Source organism: Lithobates pipiens, unplaced genomic scaffold (genome assembly GCF_037356315.1).
Source record: "Lithobates pipiens isolate NorthernLeopardFrog02 unplaced genomic scaffold, aLitPip1_a1.2 Scaffold_11, whole genome shotgun sequence".
Classification (NCBI taxonomy): domain Eukaryota; kingdom Metazoa; phylum Chordata; class Amphibia; order Anura; family Ranidae; genus Lithobates; species Lithobates pipiens.
The window spans coordinates 18,652,647-18,675,553 of record NW_027507696.1 but is presented as its reverse complement, the minus strand read 5'-3'; the positions used below and the strand labels follow the sequence as shown (position 1 = coordinate 18,675,553).

The window sequence follows — 22,907 nt, the reverse complement described above, 5'->3', positions numbered from 1 at the left end:
TGTGCTAGCTTTGTGAATTGAGCCTAGTTTTAAACAAGGCAAATACATACATTATTTTTTTTGCTATATGAGTTCTCTTTATGTTTCTGTTTGTAAAGCTCTGCGCAAACTCTTGGCTATATAAATCCTGTATCATAATACAAATATCATAAGTGTGTGCAGCCTATTGCATTAGGGTGTGCCCCCCAAAGCTCAAACACACATGCGCGTGTGTGTGTACATATATATATATATATATATATATATATATATATATATGGCACTTGAGTAGTGGGCAGTGTCGCTGGAGCAGTGGATAAGGTCAGTAGGGCAGAGTTTGGTGTCAGTAGTTTATTTTTAATATGTTTTTATTATTACTTTTTTACAATTTTTTTTTTTTTAGGATCTCTTACAATTTTTTTACAATAATTATTTTTTAAAATAATTTTTTTAGGAGCCCCATTTGGTGAAATATCAGGGGTCTAAACAGACCCCTGATGTCTCACTTTTGAGACAGAGAAAGGGACTGCGGACAGGGATTCCCCAGCCCCTTTCTCTGCAGACAAGCAGCAGGAGGAACCTGTGCAGCACAAGGTAATTAGGGTGTGCCCAGGCACACCCTGAAGACCCTGTGTGCGCGCCTATGAAAAATATAATTAATTTATTTCCTATATTTCTATTTCAGTCAGATCCCAGAGATCAAACATATATTGTAAAGGTAGACATCTATATTCCTCTTTATTCTAATTCAGACAAAGACATTATGTAATGTAGCTGTCTATATATTTAGTACACCATTGTTCTATAGAGGAGAGTGCCATAATGTGCCATGCTATTACAAAGATTGCTATACAGCTCATGATTCTTCATCCATATGTCAGAGCAGACTTGACTTGTTCATAAACAGCTGTAGCTATGTATTACCTAAAGTAATGTCTAGAAACATGATGTCTCTGAGCACACAGCATCATGTATAGAGCACAAGTGTAATAGGATCCCATGTATGGCCTCCCCCTCCTTTACATTGCTATACTGATCAATGTGTTCTTTCCACTTTATTCTTCAAACCAGCACGCCTCCATAAACGCGGTCATAACTTCAACCTTTTTTAATTGTGCTTCATCCGTCTTTACCTTTCGCTTTAGTGTGCACATTTTGCATGTCATTTAAGAGGTAGGTGGGTGCCTGTTTTTTCCATTCTATGCAGCCTGTGCTAATAGCATTATGCATCATTTGTCTTACTCAGTAAGGAAAAGTCCTGTACATCATGCTGACTCAGTACTGTAAAAAATCTGTGGCAGTGAAAAAAGTGCAAGTGCACCCATAGCAAGCAAGCAATATGACTACTAGAGACAGAAATCTAGTTCTTTGGGGTACTGCGCTTTGTACAGTGGGGGGGGGGGGGATTTACTAAAACTGGTGTACACAGAATCTTGTGCAGCTGTGCATATTAACCAATCAACTTCCAGGTTTTATTGTCAAAGCCTAATTGAACAAGCTGAAGTTAAAAGCTGATTGGTTACTATCTACAGCTGCACCAGATTCTGGGGGCACAAATCTCCGCAAATGTTGCTGCTGGTTGTAGCAATTGCGCTGAATCACAAAGTGGTGCATTATATCTTCTAAATCCAATGGTAAATTTCAGTTTATTGTTTGATAATGACAATTTAAACATCACAGATATTTGGGATGCAATTTATATATGAGATGCAATCTATGACAGTAATATGTGAAAATAACTTTAAATATATTTAACTTCAATTTATATTAAAATAAACATTTACTGTTGAATTACTTCTTCTTTAAATGTTCTATATGTATTATATGTTTATTTTACATTTACATTTACCTTTTCATGCATTTTTAATTAAATGTGTTATATTATATTTCTCTATGTTTTTATGCATTTTTATGTAATAGCAAAGCTTGAAGATTGATTAGAGCTTCTGCACACATACATTTGTGCTGCATGTCATTTAGAAAATGCATGAACACTTATTAAAATTGACCAATACCAAAATGCAACATGACAGCAAAATGACTGCAATTCATGTGTATTCATATACATACCTTTGTTTCTATCTGTCACTATTCATAAACTATGCATTTATCATTCTCTATAGTCTAACAGTCCATAGTTGCTTACCCTGCATTGCAATAGCTACAGTTATATAAATGTATACTCACATAGATATTGGGTTAATTTGTTAAAGAAGTAATTGTTAGTTAGCTCAGTGAAACCTGTATTTGCTTCTATTATGCAGTCATGTACAATGAAAATGCTGATTTTGTAGAATCCTTAATTTATATATATATATATATATATATATATATATATATATATATATATATATATATATATATATATGTGTGTGTGTTTAAAGGGAACACAGATTTTTTTTTTTTACAGAAAAGTTTTTATTTAACGCTTCAGAATAACAGTACAGTCAAAGTTCGCCATTTGATAATGCTTGTTACAGTGTCAATTTAAGAGTTCCATAGCAGAAGTTAACATCCTACAAATCCTTAAGGTGGTCAACCTTACTAACATTCCTCTACCAGTGAAGAATCCCAACCATGTTTCCTTCTAGGTCCCGTCCTCCATTTCGTAGGGTATTCAATCTCTACCCCCTGCCCATCAGCTGTTTGTATTGTATTCCTTACCCAATGTGGTCGGGTGACACTCGGAGCGAGGTGGGGGCAACTAGCCCCCGGCCGAGACAGGGGGGGAATCCATCAGTTGGTCCCCTTCCTCTCCAGTCCCTCACGCGCTCGCATCCACCCATACCTTGTCAAATTTATCCGGGCATTGTCTACTCTCGTAGGTAAGTTTGTAAAGTGGTAATACTGAATTAACAGCCTTTTGCTAGGAATTCAGTGTAGGGGGTTCGGCTGACTTCCAGTGTATCATTATCTCTCTCCTAGCATAAAATATTGAGAGGGTGATGCAGAGTTTTGCATATCTGTCTCCCTCAACCTCCCCCAAGTAGCTCAGCAGGAGCACCATTGGTTCCTTTGATACATGTGTATCCAGCAAGTCGCTCAATTTCCCTGCAACCTGTTTGAGACAGGCCCACACCATATGCCAAAACGTGCCTACTTCTGTATGACATTTGGGGAGGACGGGTCTAAGTCAGGGTATATGTTAGTCATTCTGTGCGGGGTGTAGTACGTCCTATGTATGAACTTCAACTGGATAAATCTGTTTTTGGCTGCTATCATAGATGGGATAAAGGTTGATATACAGTCTTCCCATTCGTCCTCTCCCAGTGCTGGGATGTGCTCCCTCCATTTGTCCAGTGCACTTGTAGGTTTGGTATTGTATGCTACCATCAGGTATAGGTAAAGAGTGCAAAGAGGTTTTCCCATTGCGCTGGATATGAGCAGGCGCTCAATTGAGTCCGAACTCGAGCGTCAGTGTCTCTGGGAACTGGGCCTTCATGGTGTGTCTTAGTTGCCTGAATCTAAATTCTGCAGTATTGGGGAGTGAGTATGTACGTTTTAAATCCGCGAAGGGCCTATGTTTTCCGGCTCGCAGGAGGTGTTTTAGGGTGGTTATCCCCCGTCCCGCCCAGTATGATGGATCCGAAATGACATTTAAATGGGGGAGTGAGGGGTTGCCCCACAGCGGCGTGTGTGGGGATACACAGTGTGGTTTGCGATATACTGCTCTGGCCTCTTTCCACGCCCTAAGTGCCGTTTTCATGGGTGTTGTCAGGTCGTATGGAGCTTTAGCTACCCTAAACGCAAGGTTACTCAGTGCTGCATAGGACCCCAGTGTAGCTGCCTCCAGTCTCACCGCCGGATTTTGCTTGGGCTGAGAGAACTACCACCTGACAGTGACTATGACTGCCGCCCAGTAATATATAAGGAAGTTTGGCATCGCCAAGCCGCCTGCAGAGAGAGGGAGGTACAGTATGCATTTTGCCACTCTGGGTGGCCTCCCAGCCCAAACAAACAAAGTCAGTATGCCCTCAAGACGTTTGAAAAAGGCCCTAGGAATATGCAAAGGGGTATTACGGAAAAAATATAGGAATTTTGGGAGAAATACCATTTTTAAAAGATTAACTCTACCTACTGGGGTCAATGGGAGGCTGCGCCATGCTGTGCACCTAACCGTCAGCTGGGACACAAGAGGCTGGACATTCTATTCCAGGAATGTCTCCGTCGTTTTAGAAATTTTTACGCCCAAATATGTGAATCCATCCACTCATTTGAGAGGGGTACCCGTGACTGATCTAGGGATAGAGTTCTGCAGTGGGAACAGAACTGACTTCTCCCAATTTATGCAAGGCTATGGCCAAAGGCTCTACAGCCAGTGAAAATAGTCCTAGAGATAAGGGACACCCCTGGCGAGTACCCGTCCCAGAGGGAAACTGTCTGAGAGGCAGCCATTTGTGCGGACTTTGGCAATCGGATTAGCATACAGCATCCTCAGCCATAACTTGAATCTAGGTCCAAATCCAAACCTGGAAAGGACCTCCCATAGATAGCCCCACTCGACTGAGTCAAAGGCCTTCTCCGCATCGAGGCCGATTCCAGACTAGCCCTGGCCATATGTGTGAAAAGTCTCCTGATGTTAATGTCCGCAACCCTCCCCGGCATGAACCCCTTTTGGTCCGGGTGGATCAGAGCTAGTATAACCGTGCTCAACCTGTTGGCCAGGACTTTGGCCAGCAGTTTTGCATCAACATTAAACTGGGAGATTGGGCGGTACGAGGAACATAGAGAGGGGTCCTTCCCAGGCTTGAGGATCACGACCACCACCGCCTCACTCAGAGAGCTCGGGAGTTCTTCTGTTCTATGCTCCTCCGTTAACATATCATGCAGTCTGACCATCAAGTCTTCAGCATATTGTTTGTAAAATTCGACTGGTATGCCGGGAGTCTTGCCCGATTGGAGAGTTTTTAGGGCCCTTAACAGTTCTACCGAAATAGGTGCATCAAGCGCGTCGCGGTATTTTGCGGTCAGGACTGGATTGTCGATAGGGTCTAAATAGGAGATCAGTTCATTCTGTGTGTATGTCATCCTGGAGCTATAAAGGAGGGGGTAGAAGGAGACAAAGCTCCCGTTAATTTTGTCAGGGGTGTAAAGAGGTGCACGGTTTTGGTCCTGTATACAAGACACACATGTCCCTCCCGCTTGCTTCCGTGACAGCCAGGCCAAGAGTTCCCCCTGATCTTTCTCCCTGTTCAAAGATTCGCTGGGATTGAGCCAGCATACATTGTTGAGTAAGGGAAGTGCAGACCCATACCACCTCACCAGTCAGAGTCTGTAGTCTAACGTAGTCCTGAGGGTCCCCAGTTCTAACAAACCTAGCTTCTTGCATGCCTGCCTCTCTTTCTACTCTAGTCAGTTCAGCTCTTCTCTCCCTATGAACTCTGGCTATGATAAGCTGGTATTGTCCCCTCATGTATGCTTTAAAGGCATCCCACATCACCAGTGGGGAAGCCGAGCCCGGGTTGGTTGCCCAATATTCCCTAAAGGATCCCTGAAACTGACCATCCACCTCCTCGTCCGACATCCAGAACCTGGAGAGCCGCCATAGCATGGACTCTGGAGCTATAGATAGCTCCATGGTCAGCAGAAGCGGCGCCTGGTCATATAAGCCCCTGGGAAGTATCTTGATATCCTTTTCCCTAGGGAGGGCAGCCCTCCCCACGTAGGCCAAGTCTATCCTGGAAAAGGTGCGGTGGGAGGCAGAGTGACACGTGTAGGCCTGGGTCTGTGGGTGCCTCCAGCACCACACATCCATCAGTCCGTACGTCTCCGCCCATTCCACCAGTCCAGGATACAGGTTACCACTGGCGGATAGTCTATCCATGGTGGGGTCCGGAACCAGATTGAAATTCCCCAAGATAAGAATATTTTCATTAGCAAAATCAGCAATCTTTGAAGTAACCTGATTTAGGAGAGTCAAAGATGCTGGTGGAGGTAAATAGAGACCCGCTATGACCCACCTCATTGGTCCCACCTGAGCATGCATCAGTACATATCTGCCCTCTGAGTCCAGCACCAGGTCCAGAAGCCTAAAGGAGATAGACTTATGCACTAAAATACTGACACCCCTCGCAAAGTTAGAATACGTGGAGTGGTAGTGATGGCAAATCCAGGGCTTCTTAAGGGACATGGTTCTGCTGCCCACCAGGTGGGTCTCTTGTAAAATACATATATGTGGGTTGTGGGCCTTGATGAACTGGAACACCAGGGACCTCTTAACCGGCGAGTTTAACCCCCTGGTGTTCCAGGGCAGAACGTTAAGGGATGCCATCATCAAATTGTGGTGTATGAGTACCCGGAGTAGGTATGTAGGGCCCTCTGGGGATCCCTAGCCGGACTCGGATCAGGCATTGCAGGCATAGATTCAAATTTGACATATATATTATGTTAGTAGTAGTTAGCAATTTGACCGTTAAACATAACCAAACATTAGATGAAAACAAATAACTTCCCCTATGGGGCAATTATCCCCACCCCCCTCGCCGGCTGCAAAAGGGGGTCCTGTGCAAATGGCGACCCCCAAACAAACTGGGGGGCCGGGGATGTGTCTGAGCTGCTCTTCAACTCCCGAGGCATCCGCCATTGTAAAATAAAATTTGCTGCTGCGACCTTGGGGTCCGCGGGTGGATAAAAGAGAGAAAAAAGGAAAGGGGAAGCAAAAACAACAGGGGAAAAGGTTCTCTTGCAATACATCCAATAGTCCCAGCTGCAGGAGAACTATAAAGATCCGTCTGTGCCAGTCTAGACGGTATGCTTCTCGCTGACCCAGGCAAAAGGTAATGTCCAATAGTGGATATGTAGGATAAGCGGGTCTTAGAGAGTCTCCTGGCAGATAACATGCCAGGGGCAATGGCTTGTTCCCCCCGTGGGGGGGAAGAAACCCCCCCCCCCCAAAAAAAAAGAAAAGAAAAACTCCCGAACCTCCATTATGTGATCCTGGTATCTTAACGTGGCACAACAGGTGCAACTGCAATCTACCTCCAAATAAGGATCCCTGCCACTGGGGTCACGCCGGGAAGGGGGTGTCTGATCTGGGCCCAGACACACACTATTTCCAGTGTTATATCAAGTGTGCATGCCCTGGTCATCCATCTCTGGGAAGGGAGTCGAGCCAGGCAGAGGCCTCCCTGGGAGAAGTGAAGAAGCGAACTGTCTCGCCATCTTGGGCTCTCAGTCGAGCAGGAAAGAGGACACTATAGCGGATATTGCATGCCCTCATGGTGGCTTTCACATGATCAAACGATTTCCTGAGCTTTTGAGTCTCCACCGAGTAATCAGGGAAGATCATCAACTTGTTGTTTTGGTAACGTAGGTCACCCAGCCCCCTGGATGCCCTGAGGATCTCATGTCTGTCCCTGAAGTTTAGGAGACTTAGAATAAATGTTCGTGGGGGGGCTCCCGGGGGTCCCAGTTTTGGAGGAATTCTGTGTGCCCTCTCCACTGCATAGTGGGGGGAAAGCCGCGCATCCGGAAGCAAGTTGCGCAACATGTCTTCCACAAAGCATGTGGGATTTGCACCCTCTGAGCCCTCTGCCAGACCCACTTTGTGGAGATTGTTACGTCTATTCCTGTTCTCTGCATCTTCTGCTCTATATTCCAGGGCCTTCCCTTTGGTCTGTAGCGTGTGCAGGGCCATGCCATGTTCAGTGACTGTGTCCTCAACGTTGCTAACTCTCTGCTCCGTTTCTGCCACTGTGCTGAGACGGACCTGTCAGAGTCCCGCTCTGCTCTATGGGGAGATCGGATGAAAACAGACCTCCTGTCCATTTTTCATCCTTTCCCATCCGAACTGATCTGCCAGACAGATGGAAAATAGGGTCTCCATCTGTCTGGATTTCACGGACAGAATTGGATCGGATAGCAGCGGGTGTCAGCAGACATGTCACCGCTGACATGCGCTGCCCCATAAGGCTGAATGGAGTTTTTCAGGTGGACCTGATCGGAAAGCCTGTGTGAAAGAAGCCTTACCATGTTTTGCTCTGTACTGTGTCTCAGTGGAGAGGGCTATCTTGGTAGAAACAGAGTTTTTTGTTTCTATATGTTAAGCTGGACATACACAACAATTTTGTTTCATTCAGCCACAAATAATTCCTCCACCCACAGAAGCAAGGTGGGATTTCCCCCTCAACCAGTCAGCTACAGCCACTGATCAGTGTATTCTGACAGCAGCAAGCCGCTGTCAGAATACAACCCCCCCCCCCCAGATATTGCATTCTGACAGCTGCACCTGCTGCTGTCAGAATACACTGATTAGCAGCTGTTAGGTGATTGGCTGCAGCCATTGATTGAGGAGAAACATCCCCACAAAAGAGGTTGAGCAAACAGTTGACTTCTGTGAGTGAGATCGGCCACACACTAAACAAAAGTTGGCTGGGCGTCCTGACATAGCAGTCACAGGCAAGAGTGCTTTAGATTTCATACTGCAGATATACAACCCTAAGTATGTAGGCACAGAGGGGTTGATTTACTATAACTGGAGAGTGCAAAATCTGGTGCAGCTCTGCATAGAAACCAATCAGCTTCCAGGTTATTTTTTGTCAGAGCTTAAAATGATTGTAAAGGTCATGTTTAACCGCTTCGCACCTGCCCTATAGCCGAAAGACGGCTACAGAGCGGACGCAAACTGCCGGGAGGCCGTCCCTGGATGGCCTCCTGTTTACTTCTGCAATGCGCGCTCCCGTGAGAGCGCATCGGGGAAGTTCTGTGCTGCCCGTGTCCCTCGGACACAGCCAGTCGCAGATCACAGTGGGCGTTTACAGCGTGATCGGTGCAATGTGCACAGAGCAGCCTCGATCCTCTTCTTTTTGGGTCCCCCACTGTGGTTCTGGCTCCTCCCCACTGCAGAGCACTCCCAATAGCAAGCCTCTTGCTATGGGGGCACTCGAGCAGACTGGTTCCCGAGCCAGCTTCTGTGGGTGGACATTGTTTATTCACACACAGACCGTGGCTCGGCCCCCCTGCTCTCTCCTCATTGACTCATTGACTATGAATGACAGCAGCAGGTGGCTCCCGATGGCTCCCGCTGCTGTGTGAGCCAAGGAGGAGAGAGAGGCCTGGGAGAGCCGCTGCACATCACTGGATCGAGATGGGGCTCAGGTAAGCATAAACTAAAGGCAGAATCTTTTGTACCTTCATACATTCTATGTATGAAAGTAAAAAAAACCTTCTGGGTATAGCTTAGCCCCCTGGCTGGGGATGAGAACTACACCCAGAAGGTTTTTTTTACTTTACTTTTACTTTATAATTTATGAAGGTAAAAAACCTTCTGCCTATAATACCACTTTAATTGAACAAGCTGAGGTTAGAAGCTGATTGGCTACCAAACACAGCTACACCCTATTTTGTATTCTTCAGTTTTAATAAATCAACCCCAGGTCTAGGTACACTCACAGGGTACTGCTTAGGCACAATTAACATTTCTAAATGTACCTTACAACATAGCGAATTTTCACTTTTGAAGATCAGCTCCAATTTTAAAATGAGAAAATATAACAATTTCCTGTGATGGACAGGAAAATAACATTTCTTTCTATCCATCTCTAGAGATATTACAAAGCTAATTGACATAATCGTAGGTTTCTTGGTGTTTTTCATTCTAGATTTTGCACTTCTAAAAGTGTAAAATGATAAATCTGTCACAGATATAAGATAGCAGAGTTCTAATAGTATTTTGTTTTTCATATGATCTGAACAAAATAGAACGTTGTACATATGTTTCGAACATATCACAGTACAATCACAGGGTCCTAAATTAGCAGGAGAAATCTGAGACAATGCTATATCACCATCTGCTGGTAAAAAGTGTTGTATTGTTCTTTTGAGTGGTCATGATGTGTGGGCCATAGTAGCAAAAATCACATCTTCTTAGTCTGGTGAACAGTAAACCTGCCTGTAAATGTACCAATATCGCTTTAATATTCAATCAGAAAAAAAAATGAATGTAATCCATAGTTTGTTTCTTAACAAGCAGTTCCATCCAATAAGTAAAATTAATTGATGAACTGACCTATTTCCCAACCATCATGATATCCACATGATTGTCCCTGGATTTAAACCAAATAAAGGAGGAAAGTATATGGACACACTTGGGGGTGTAGTTTTGAAAAAAATACATTTTGCTCAGTGAACGGGCATGTACATTTGTTCTGTGCCTATAGCACAATATAAATAAAACAATGTTATTAGGTCATTTCCTTTGCTGGTTGAATGTTATTTCCTTGATTTAAAATTGAAATGTTTAAGTTAGTTAGGGCCGGTTCACACTGCAGGCGAGGCGAGGCGACACCGACTTGCCTCGCCGCGACCTGCCGCGACCTCAGCGGCAACTTGCAGATGACTTCTGTATAGAAGTCAATGCAAGTCGCCCCGAGGTCGCCCAGAAGTAGTACAGGAACCTTTTTTCTGAGTCGGAGCGACTCGAGTCGCTCCTCTCAGAACGGTTCCATTGTACAGAACGGGGGCGACTTGTCACACTGCGGCGAGGCGAGTCGTGTCGCCTCGCATCGCCCGCAGTGTGAACCGGCCCTTAGTGTCATCTATTGGCCAAGTGTGGTATTTCCCTTTTTAAATTGATGAAAAGCAAATAAAATTGCCTAATAACATTTATTATTTTTTTGCCTTCACTGGGCCAGTGATATTTGTATAAATACACCCCTAGGTTTATAGACTGGCATATCGCAGTGATTAAACACTTCTTTCTCCCTTATTCACTTTACCAATGTAGCACTAACCCCCGAAGGAGCTGCTGGTTTGATTGGGCTTACCGTTACCTTCTTCACCTTGATTTGCATCTAGGGGTTTCCCATGGTAGATGGCCCAGAAACTTTAGAGACTGACGACAGATCCGCGTAAAGGGATTTTTATTTGACAAAACTTAGTTAACGAACAGTCTCTTAGTATAGGATCAGAGGGTTAGGAAGAAAGTTCAGGTACTCTTAGTGTCAAAGTCAATAATAAAGAACTTGCTTACTTCGACAAAATCCAGAGAATAGCCATTCACAGCTGGATGTTCACTCAAACTGGATAGTCCCTCTCTCACAAGGCCTAGCAGCCAACAAGGTGCTTAAATCAGGAATAAGTCTCTGCCACAGACTTTGTTGTAGAACATGTAGGAAACTAGGACTTGTAGAACACTCATGTGGTACCAGTATCTTTCAGCTGGTTTGGTGATACCCACAAGATTGGATTCACTTAGGTACTTCAGCCCTAACAGGCTCTTGCTAAGATGCCAACCCGTGTGTGGCCTTCTTCTTAAGAGTCCTCCCCTGGATAGCTACGAAGTTGCTGGGCCTCTCCACGACCGGAGACGGCACCGGACCACCTCCAAATCCTTTCCTTCGTTTCCTTGCCAGCCCCGAGAGTCGGGTGGATCCGCACTCCAGGTCGTGCCTTCTTGGAGGCTGGTCAGGAGGACCAGGCCCATGGAGTCAGAACATACTTCTGGACCGGAAACCCCGAACCACGTGACATCCGCATCTTAAGTACCCTCTCCCAGAAAGCACAGCAAGAGTGACACTCCCACTGGGCTGGCTCAGAGAGAAAGTAACCTTAAAGCACCCAACCAGACTGTGGTTCCATGCCTGCCAGAAGAGACAGTGCCCCCTATGGCCAGGTTGAACACCCAGTAGTTCAGTCAGACTGATGCTGAGGTCCAAATTTAGAATAATTATACCCAAACCAAACTGCAGTTCAGGTGAGCCAGTGACCTTTTTTTGCTGCTAGGCGAAAGTGCTATACACTACACCACTGTGCCAACCCACTATATACAGTGTATGCTAGGTGTGTGGAGTGTTTGTATTCTTGCTAAAAATTATGTACATGTACTGGGTGTAAGGGGGGGTCTTATCAGAATGGATGGTGGGGGGGGGAATTTGGTGAAAATAGAGTCTTGTAGACCTGTGAACCATGCTCATAGACAGCCAATGGGAAACATCCAGGTATGGACAAGCAAAGAAGGATCCCCCCACTTTGCTGTCAAGAAGAAAGAAGGGACCATGGTCATGTGACGCTAGGGGATTTTAGTTATAGCTAAATATTAATGTTTAGTAAGCTTATAAGTTGCCTTCTCTTGTTCATCATCACCCCCCTCCTCCATTAACACACTTAGGAAATTTTTCAATAACACCTTTCATATTTCAATGATTATCTTATTTTAAACCCAGTCATATCCTCTATGCAATGTGGGTAGATCATGGCTGGTGAGAGGGGACAGCAGAGTGCTGAAGACAACACAGTATCCTGCCTTAGTACTCCTCTTGAGAGCCCTCAGCCTCAGTGCAAGCGGCCTGGCTCTTGGGAGGAGTTATGCCTTAAGGTGTGGAAATCAATCTGGATAAGTAGGCATACCTATGATGGCTGCATTTGCATGTAAACTTTCATATGTAGCATCCTTAAGTAACACTAAGCCTTTGAAAGAGATTGAAAGAGTCAAGCTGGGGAGGAAAGAACCATGGAAATTCAGGCTCCTCCAGCCAGAAAATGAGGCAGGCTCCATATGACTTGCTGGAGCTCCCGAAGCACATTATGAGAAGCTCGCAGTGTGTAGTGAATACAGAGTAAGCACTTTCAGTAAAGGAAATGGCTGGAGTTCAGATCCAGTTTTTTTTAACAAATGTAATTGGGGGAAAGCAGTGTAGATGCAATAAACTTTATTGGGTAGATTTCAACCTCAGCATGCTATCAGCATAACAACCAGCCAAAAGCAGCAGGTTTGCCACAGATAAGTCAGCTTTAAAGAATACTCTGAATACTGGGTCAGATACTACGGCATCAGGCAAGGAGGGTTGACATTTAACCTCAGGGTGTTGGTTATTTGGTGCATTGTGGGTGTGGACAATTGCAGAAAAGATGGGCACCAGTCACTTTTAGGATGAACAAAAGTGAGTTTATTGCTCATAACAATAAAATGTAGGAAGATAGGATTAGGGCACAGGACACCCTAGGACAGTAGGCAAACAAATGATCAGCAGACTTTGAAAACAAAGGAGCCAGGTAGACAGCAATACAGAACAAGGGCCTTAGGCCTGTACCCAATGTTCTGTACCTACGTAATAACAACTGTCTCCCATAGCAACCGAAAACTCATAACACTGTGCGGGGTTTCCTTGGATGAGTCCCTCTTGATGCTTTCCCAGCCTCTCCACAGTAACCTCTGGTACTTCATATCAGAACTCCATCCTTTTCTTCATGCCTCCAGGCAACAAAAGGCATTCTCTCTGGCAGAACCTCAAGCACATGGCCAGGCCTTAGACTCCAGGCCTTCCCCTTCAGCTGTTCCTCACACATCTACTCCAGACCAACATCTGGAGGACCTCAATCACCTGACTTCCTCAAAATATGTACTCTCTCCCAGCAAGCTCAGTGACTTGAAACTCCTACTGATTGGCTGAAAGAGATATGCATATTCATAACTCAGTCTCACTGCAGCTCATCATACTAATGCCAAAGCAACCTATTGACAGAAGTGAGGGACCACAGTTAAACCAGGCTTAGGAGAAAACCCAAATGATCACAAAGACTACAAATCAGCCAGGTTAGTTACCACCTAGCGCAACTAAATTTACCAGTAGCCCCAGGGGCTACACCAATTAGCAGCAGTTGTCCCAAACCCACTACCCCCTGCCCAAACACTTGCAATATCGACTGAAGTTCACTCATCACACCATGCACCCTGCTACATCCAGTTCTGTTCACTGAACCCCAAATACACTAAAAAAACACCAGGCCAAGCATGCAGGCAAGGTAGGTTTGAAGATGGACCTTTCATCCATGTTTTCCCAATAATTCGCTGGGTGCCAAATTTGGTTCACATGAGTGGACTACCCCCAGGGTCGGTTCTTATGGGCTATGCTAGTCACCAGGGATAGAGTCACTGCATTACACATGGGAATACCTAACCTTAAGGCAGGCCTCTACTTTTATAGATGAACGTACACTATGTGTACACTTGCCCTGTAACTGCTCTCTGGTTAACTCTCGGGTCCCCATGACAATGTACACCTTCTCTGTAACTTGCATTGAGGATGGATATGCTAAGCCTTGTCCACATCCACCCTTCAGCGTATCATCGCTACCTCATTCTCAGTAATGGTATGGGGTCCCGTAGTGCACCTAATGCGTACTCCATGCATGCACTTGACTTCCATTAAGACCTCTTTCACACTGCGGGCATTTTTCAAGCACTACAGCTCTAAGAATAGCTCCTGCATAGTGCCTGAAAAAATCGGCTCCATTCACTCCAGTGTGAAAGCCTGAGGGCTTTCACACCGGAGTGGTGCACTAGCAGGGTGTCACAAAAAGTCCTGCCAGCAGCTTCTTTGGAGCGGTGAACTCACCACTCCTCCACCGCTGCTCCCCATTGAAATCTGCGGCAGCCAAATAGCGGCACTAAAACGACGGTAAAGTGGCACTAAAAACAGCACCGCTTTACCACTGACACCCTAGGTTGTTCGCGTGAAAGGGATCTAACTCTTCTGTACCTGTGTACAGGCTGGGAACCTCTGATTCGCAAATCCGCTCCCCTTGCTTTGGGAGACAGACCACTTACATGCTATCCTATCTGCCCCAGGCACATGCTTCACGACAGGAGGCTGCTTCCTTCTCTTGCTGATATAGCTGTTAACCATTTCAGCACCGCAGGTCAGCAGCTAACAAGCACCTGGCTACATAAACTAACCTGAAACCTGTAAAATCTTTAATTTTACATCCCTCTTAAAATGTCCTAAAATAAATGTATCTTGTGGTGGAAAAACATCAGCTTTAGACTTAAAGCGGAGTTACGCCCCCCCCCCCCCTTTCCAAAAATTAAACGTCTGCAGCTACAAATACTGTAGCTACTGACTTTTACTATTAGGTCACTTAGCTGTCCAGGTATTCTGCGGTGTGCGCACCAGAGCCAATTCTTGAATCGTCTCTCGGAAGTTGGTGCCACCATCTCAGCTTAGGGAAACCTGCAGTGCAGCCTTGTTTCCTATTGCGCATGGTGAATCGCGCATCGTTGAGCTCTGTGAATGGGCTGGCTGCAGGGGCCAAACTTCTCACTCACTTCGCCATGGCAAACTGAGCCTAAAGTTGGAGCGGGTACCTGTCAAAAGCAGACAAGTGGTGCTTCCCCTTTTGGGTGGAGCTCGGCTTTAAAGTGGTTGTAATCCTTAAACATTAAATATGAACAAAGCATATCAGTCTCTAGCGTGTACTTGCCTCAATCCAGAACATTCGGGGGGTTGATTTACTAAAGGCAAATAGACCATGCACTTTGAAAAGTGCAGTTGCACTCTGCAAGAGCAGTTGCTTCAGAGCTTAGTAAATGAGCAGAAACTCTGCTGACTTCCATCATCCAATCATGTGCAAGCAAAAATTCTGTTTTTTTTTTAAATTTTCCTTGCACATGATTTGGTATTCTTTGTAAAGTGGAGCCTTACCTCATTTACTAAGCTCTGGAGCAACTGCACTTGCAGAGTGCACCTGCACTTTGCAAAGTGCACAGTCTCATTGCCTTTAGTAAATCAATCCCTAAGTCTCATTTCTGTCTATTGCCTAGTTGCTCTGCTATCAGCATGAGTCACCTTTGACAGGTTTTCCTGACACCAAGAGGTAAAAAAGGTGATGGGGAGGAGACTCCAGCACATAGCCTGTGGATGACTCAGATCTGTTCCTTTGTGTTGTGTGAAGATGGTGTCTCCTTTCCCTCTAATCAGCTCTCAGAGATCTCCTCACTGAGCTCTGCAGAGTGTAATTTAAAAAAAAAACGGGGGAATGGGGGCAGGCGGGGCAGTGGGACTTTGTATGAAACATAACACTAAAGCAGAATGAGTCATTCATAGTACGGTAAGTATAATTAATATTTATTTGATATCCAATAAGGGCACAATGCAATAGATGATAACAATTATTATAACAATAAATAAGATACAGAATAAATAAAAGATGATTGGTCTATCACATCATAGTAAAATTAATAGCATAGTAGACACTGTAGCACATGATTAATAATAGTAGCATCAGCAGTACGCCCAACGTGGATATAACCAAAGTCGTATTAAGTAGAGTTGATGACTCAAACAATCAAAATCCATGGTATGCACATGATAGCTGTGACATGGCATCAAATATGAATGCTCGACGCGTTTCGTGGAAGTTTGTCCACTCATCGGGAGCTGCTAAACAGGGAATGCCTATAAACAATAATAGTATAGTAATTAATGGTAATTCATTACAATAGGAAGAGAGGGAGCAGGGACTCTGGTCCAAACACTCTTACCTATGAATAAATGAATAGAATTGTAACAAAACGTAAATAATAATGATCTTGATGATGGGAGGCACCAGGGGATGGGTAAGACACCCCCCCCCCCGGGAGCAGAGGAGGTGACCAGGCAGCAGCAAGGCAGGGCAACCCAAAACCAACGTGTGAAAAAAGATACAAGATCGCCCTTCCAGCATTGTAGTGTAGAATCTTGAACCCAAAGAGGTAACTGTAAAGCATAATAATAATATATAATGGTAAGTGAGTGGGTAATATATTGGGAACTACAAGGTGGAAGATAAGAAATTAGTGTAAATAGAGGAAGGAGTGAAAGGGCATGTGCAAATAGCCTAGTGTAGAAGAGATAAGGCAGTGCAGGAAAAGATCAAAACCACCGATAACACCAGTTGCCACCATTAAACAGCAGTGAATTACCTTATGTATCGAAAGGACCTTGTAAAGGATTGAGGTGAATGAACCACAGTACATAGAGTAAAGAATCCATGGAAAATGGGGGTACCAGAACTAGCCAGCCGAGGTCCCAACCAACACCACGCTGGGTCGTGTTGTGAGAGAGGAATCAAAAGCATCCACATGCAGGCGACCAAAGCCTACATATAGGTAGCCTGACGCCTCCAGAGTGTAATTTCAGCTGAAGGCTCAGACAAGCTAATTAAATTATGCACTTTGAAAAGCTCTGGATAAGAGAGGACTATTGATAAACAGGTACAACTTATGTAGGAGGATTTGTTTCATCTATGTGTATTACCTGAGGTCAGCCACTTCACTGGGTATATGCAAGGGTTTACAACCACTTAAAATTTGGTATCCTGTGTCTTCAGCCTATCACACAGGCTAAAGATCTGTAGCTGTCAGGCCTCCAAATATTGATATTGCAGTCCTGGGTACATACCTGTAGCACCCTGGTCATAAACAGAGCTGCTAATAAATCTAGATGTGCTGGGTGGTAATTAGCCCGACTAATTGGTAGGTTGATTCACTGATTTCTGTCCTAAGTCTGAGTTTTAGTGTGGTGGCTCTCTTCTGTCATTAGGCATTAGAACGATGGCTTACAATAAGTTTAAGTGATAGTTAACCACTTTAGCTCTGGAGGGATTGGCCCCCTTAATGACCAGGGCATTTTTTGCGATATGGCACTGCGTTGCTTTTACTGACAATTGCGCGGTAGTGCGACTCTGTACCCAAACAAAATTTACGTCCTTTTTTCCCACAAATAGAGCTTTCTTTTGGTGGTATTTGATCACTAAAAAATTGGGACCATTGAAATTTATACAGCGATCAGTGCTGTATAAATGAACTTATTACTGTGTAAATGTCACTGGCAGTCAAGGGGTTAACACTAGGGGGATCAAGGAGTTAAATGTGTTCCCTCGTGTGTGTTTCTAACTCTGGGGGATGTGACTGACTAGAGGAGGAGCCAGATTGCTGTTTCTAGCTAGTAGGAACAGACGATCTGTCTCTCCTCTCCTGACAGAATGGGGATGTGTGCGTTCTGACTCTCGTGCCTATGATCGCGTGTGGCCGGAGGACATTGTGCCCACTGGCCATGCGCATCAGGTCCCCTCCGTTTGTGCATGCGCACCTGCTATAGCTGTTTAAAGGGTCGACATACAGCAACAGTGATTTGCACAGGAGTGCCGACCTGACACCGTAGAATGACGGCGGCTGGTCGGCTAGTGGTTAAATGGGTTGTCTCAGCCAGTCAACAGGAGTTTCTTTAACTGATGTGTATGCAGGGATAGGCTACTTATTTGGGAGGAGTCAGGGGGTTCTTCCCACCCGAGGCTGCAGCCTGGGTGGGTGTGTGTCGAGAAGCTCCTGGTTGCTAGGCCTGAAGCCTAAGGCCTATCCAGGAGTCATGCTGGCTGCTAGTCACACTTAGGCCTATCCAAAAGTTCAGGGTTTCGCAAAGGAGGAGCAGCCAAAGTTAAGCCCGAAGCTTGGGGCAGAACCGCGTGTGTTAGAAGCTCAGTCCGAGAGGAGCCTGGCCATTACTGGAGGTAAAGGAAGAGCAGTTGCCACAAAGGGATGACCACTCCTTTTACTGGAGGGAAGTTTGGAAGGGATGAAGTTCTGAAGGCCAGAGCAGACGTTTCACTAGCCGGGGACAGTGCAGTAAATGGGAAAGCTTCAGTGGAGACTCATCGGGGAAAGCAGTGGGTAGCTGTGAGTAAAGCTTGAAGGAGTACGATGGGTAGCTGTAAGTAAAATCTAAAGATAAAGTACAGTGGTTTGCTGTGGATGAAGATCGGGGAATCCAGTGGGTGGCTGAGAGTCCAAGAAGTCTAGTAAGAGCCACAGAAAGCTGAGCTTAAAATCTACAGTGGGTTACTGTGAGTTAAACTGGAAGATCTATAGTAGGATACTGTGTGAGAAGCTGTTGCTATAGGAGACAGCAGTTGCTACAAGATACAGATTGCTGCATTCAGCTTAAAGGCCCTCATTCTGTATTGCTGTCTACCTAGTTCTATGTTTGTCTGCAGAGTTTGCCTTAATTGCTATTGCATTTGTCTAAGGGTGTCCTGTACCCTAAACCCTCCCCCCCCCCACAGTTCCTGTTAGGAGAAATAAAACTCTCTTTGTTAATTTTACAAAACTGACTGGTGCCAATATTTTCACCTTGCACTACACCCACTATACCTAGTAATCTGCACCCTCATTTCAGCCTGGCTCTGGGGGTCACCATCGGGGCCTTGCAAGTCAGGGAGACCGCTACATACCCTTGTGATTTAAGTCTCCCAGTAAATTTTTAGATGTCTTCGGTCCTTACTATGTAAAAATCCAAAATTCTACAGGGAGAGATCTTGCCTGGAGAAGTAAGAAGCTGGTTCATGAGAGAATTTGATGTATAATTTAACTTGCCACAAGTACTCAAACTGAACTGTGCTATTGGCTCAGCATCTGAAACAAAATTATGTGATCCTGTAATCATATTTACTATACCAAAGCAGTGTCAAAGAGGCATAATGTTTGTCATCATCTTTTACTTAAAACCGTGCTGTGGGCAAATAGCTAAATACAAAGAGGAAATATCCTTTCATCCAGTTCTCAGAAATACACAGCAAACCCTGGTGGATGACCCAATTTAAAGTTAAAGAAAGAAGGTATCCGATAAAAGCTGCTAAAGACAGGTTGTGCCACATCTCAAAATCAAAATAGAAATGAGAACCCCCTACAGGTGGGACTTTAATGGCACTACCACAACACATATGTAACAAAAATAGCTTAAATTTATTGTACACAATAGAAAATATATATATAATATATGGGTGCATGATATACAAAGAGAAAAAAGTGAACCGGACAATATACAGCTGCCTGAACCCAACGACGTTTCTGAAATATATTGTATTCGCCTTCATCAGGGGTTACTGCGTGTGTGCCAATGGACTCGCCGGATGGTCTGTGCGATCCATTCGGCCCTGGCGTCCCAGGGGGCCCTTGTATGGTGATCTGCGGGGAAGATTATTGCATCCAGCTGACCGGCTTGATTGCGGCTCAGCTGGACGCTGCTATGATATTTAAGCCCTGGCTCAATTTAGGGTGCGCAGGGTGAGGGGAAGGATGTACTGTGAAGAGCTGTTGGAACCAGTCTATAGGATCTTCCTGCTTGGGTAAATTAATTTCTGTTGTTTTTTTTTCTTTTTGACCATTTGGCGTGTCCTTGTTTTGTATTCATCAATGCTTATTATTTACTCCACTCAGTTTTTATACGCCTCATTTTGGGGCTTTTTGTGTGTTTTTTGACAGTGTTTATCCAAGCAGTGGTCCCTGAATCCTTTTTCACCTATGAGTTCCCAGCCTCCTTCCCCTTTTGGCGCTGCCCACCTGTGAGCGAGAACAGTTTGGGATTTAGGTGGGTTTCTATCAATAGTACTAATTGGGACTTTATAGCTCTTTGTCTTAAAACATGTGGATATCTATCCCACCGTCCCGTTTTGTCTTTTGTGTTTTTTCACCTGCAGGTTCTCCTATCATTTGGGGCCTCAGTGCGCACACCAACCAACCGGTGGTCCGGATTTTTCGGGCTCCGGGTGGATTGGTGGGATACGTTCTGAGTGGACCCGCTTGTTCCCCTCTTTCGTCTCCCCTTGCTGGTCTTTTCAACTATTTGATGCTTCTATATTTGGCCAATGTGATCTTTGGATGACTCCATGCTGCGTGGATCCCATGTTTCATGCTTTTAATGTTTTTTGGAAGCTTAGATACACTCTGCTAAGTGACTGTGATGTAAGTATAGCTATGTATGCTCTATTCAAATGACTATGTAATTATACATGTAAAATACGTTTTTTTGGCTAATTACTTTATATTTGAATTTTATAGATAGCCTTTCCCTGCAAATAACCCCTGATGAAGGAGAATACAATCTATCTCCGAAACGTTGTTGGGTTCAGGCAGCTGTATCTTGTCCGGTTCACCTTCTTCTCTTTGTATATCATGCATCCATGTATTATATATTATATATGTATTTTCTATTGTGTACAATAAATTTAAGCTATTTTTGTTACATATGTGTTGTGGTAGTGCCATTAAAGTCCCACCTGTAAGGGGTTCTCATAGTTTCATAGTTTGTAAGGTTGAATAAAGACCCCAGTCCATCCTGAGTGAGTGTCTACAATTGTCCCTATCCCTGTACATTGAACACTCACATCGGTCCCTACCCTCAATGAGTCCACAATCCAAGATCCCCATTCATATACTAGAGCCAATTTTGGACAGAAGCCAATTAACCTACCTGCATGTCTTTGGAATTCCGGGAGGAAACCGGAGTACCCGGAGGAAACCCACGCAGAAACAGGGAGAACATGCAAACTCCAGGCAGGTAGTGTCATGGTTGGGATATGAACCAGTGACCCTTCTTACTGCTAGGTGAGAGTGCTAACCACTACACCACTGTGCCGCCCTCATTTCCAATTTAAAGTTAAAGAGACATTGTCACTTTGCTCAGGCAGGAAACAATGACAGTGTCCCCTGCAAAGGGCATTTCTCAACCCACCTTATACTCACTGACCTTTCAATCCCTCAGTTCTCCTTTATCCTATGCAGTGAACATTAAAAATGGCCGTGGCAGCGATTTGTGGGAGCAGTGACATCACCACCTTGGTCATGTTACAGTGTTCATGCGAGCAATTGGCTTCTGGGCCTGAACACAGGGAAGCAGACCACACGTTCTAACATACCCAGAGGTATCCAATATTGTGAGTGTCTGCAGAAGAGGAAGGAGTATTGAGGTAAGTATATCAGGGTTAGGGAGATGCCCTTTGCAAATTGTAACTTTGATCTGCATACACAAGGTGACAGTGTCTCATTAAGTGGTATCCCGAGTGTCTCCACCCTCAGCCCACTGCTTAGAAGGTAAGGGGACAGCAGCAGACTGATATAGCAATCCCTTATCTCAGTCTGCGCTCTCCTCCTATTGGCAAGTTGCCTGTCAGCATATTTGCATATTGCTCCTATGATTGCTTCCCCGTGCTGCCCCTCCTTCACCCAATTTGACTGATTTGACTGGTTCTGACTGTATAGAGAATTGAAAAGGTTGCTTTAAAAAAAAAACACATTTAATTATGTATTAATGATTTCTGGGCTATAGATCTGCTTACAGTTAGGCTCCAGTAATTATTTTTAGGTTAGGATTGAGTGAATCTGGCTACTACTACTACTACTACTACTGTTAGATTATGTGTCTTGGTTGTGGGAATATTTTTGGTGAGATTTTTAGATTCTGTCTGTGTCCCCAAAAGAGAGATTGTTCACTTTTAATACATTTTTATTAGAGAGTATCAAACTACATGAATAAATGCAAAAGTCATGGTGAATAAAAATACGAAGTTATACAGTAGTTGAACAGGGTAGAAGCCAATGGATAGAGAAAGACAAGTTGGTGGCATATAAGTAACTTATAAACATCTTGAAGATATATATACCTGTATATGCAGTTGGCTATATGCAAGTCAGGTTAAAATATTGGTGCTGATGGGGGCTTCCCTGAAAGACTAGAAAAAGAGAAAGAGTCGAGGAGCCCCCATAGAAAAGGAGGAAAGAAATTTCAGTGATGAATAATATAGGTGGATGAAAAAGAAAAGCTAAGAAACTATAGGAAGCTAGGATCAGTGTCCTGGGTTGGAGGAAGAAAATTAAAAGGTAGGGAAAAGGGGGACATTTTTCTTCTAAGTTCAGTCTGACCCTCATAACTCGGACAAGGATTACCAATAAAATCCTGACACTCTGCTAGAAAATGTGCCCCCCCCCCCCCCCCCCAGTAGACAGAATTACACTTTACTTCCTGTTCTGTCTGCTACCTGTCAAAATACACAGGAAATTGAGAGATTTTCTCAAATGTTCTGTTCCCTCTAACATTGGTAAAATACACAGGAAGTGCGAGAAGGATGCCCTGGTTTTGTGTGCAGACCCTGTGGCATGCCCTTATCTGTGCACACTTGAATATTGAAATATATTTGCTGGGCTCTATGTTTACAGCAGATCCCTGTACATTGTGTCTCATTAAGGCCCTAGTATATGAATGTGAGTTGGGGACCTTGGATTGTGGGCTCCTTGAGGGTAGGGTGCAGGTGCAATGTATGTGTGGAGTGCTGTGTAAATTGATGGTGCTATATAAATATAATAGATGAACATCTTAATGAGACACAATGTACAGGGATAG

The 22,907-nt window shown here is 44.5% G+C and overlaps 1 long non-coding RNA gene across 1 annotated transcript in view; it reads left to right on the top strand.

Moving 5' to 3' along the window:
* The first annotated feature begins 1,042 nt into the window (after window positions 1-1,042).
* The window catches only part of LOC143960544 (uncharacterized), a 30,193-nt gene continuing 8,328 nt past the window's right edge, over window positions 1,043-22,907 (top strand). The window contains exon 1 of the long non-coding RNA XR_013270340.1: window positions 1,043-1,152. This is a non-coding gene — a long non-coding RNA (uncharacterized LOC143960544). The remainder of the gene's footprint in view (window positions 1,153-22,907) is intronic.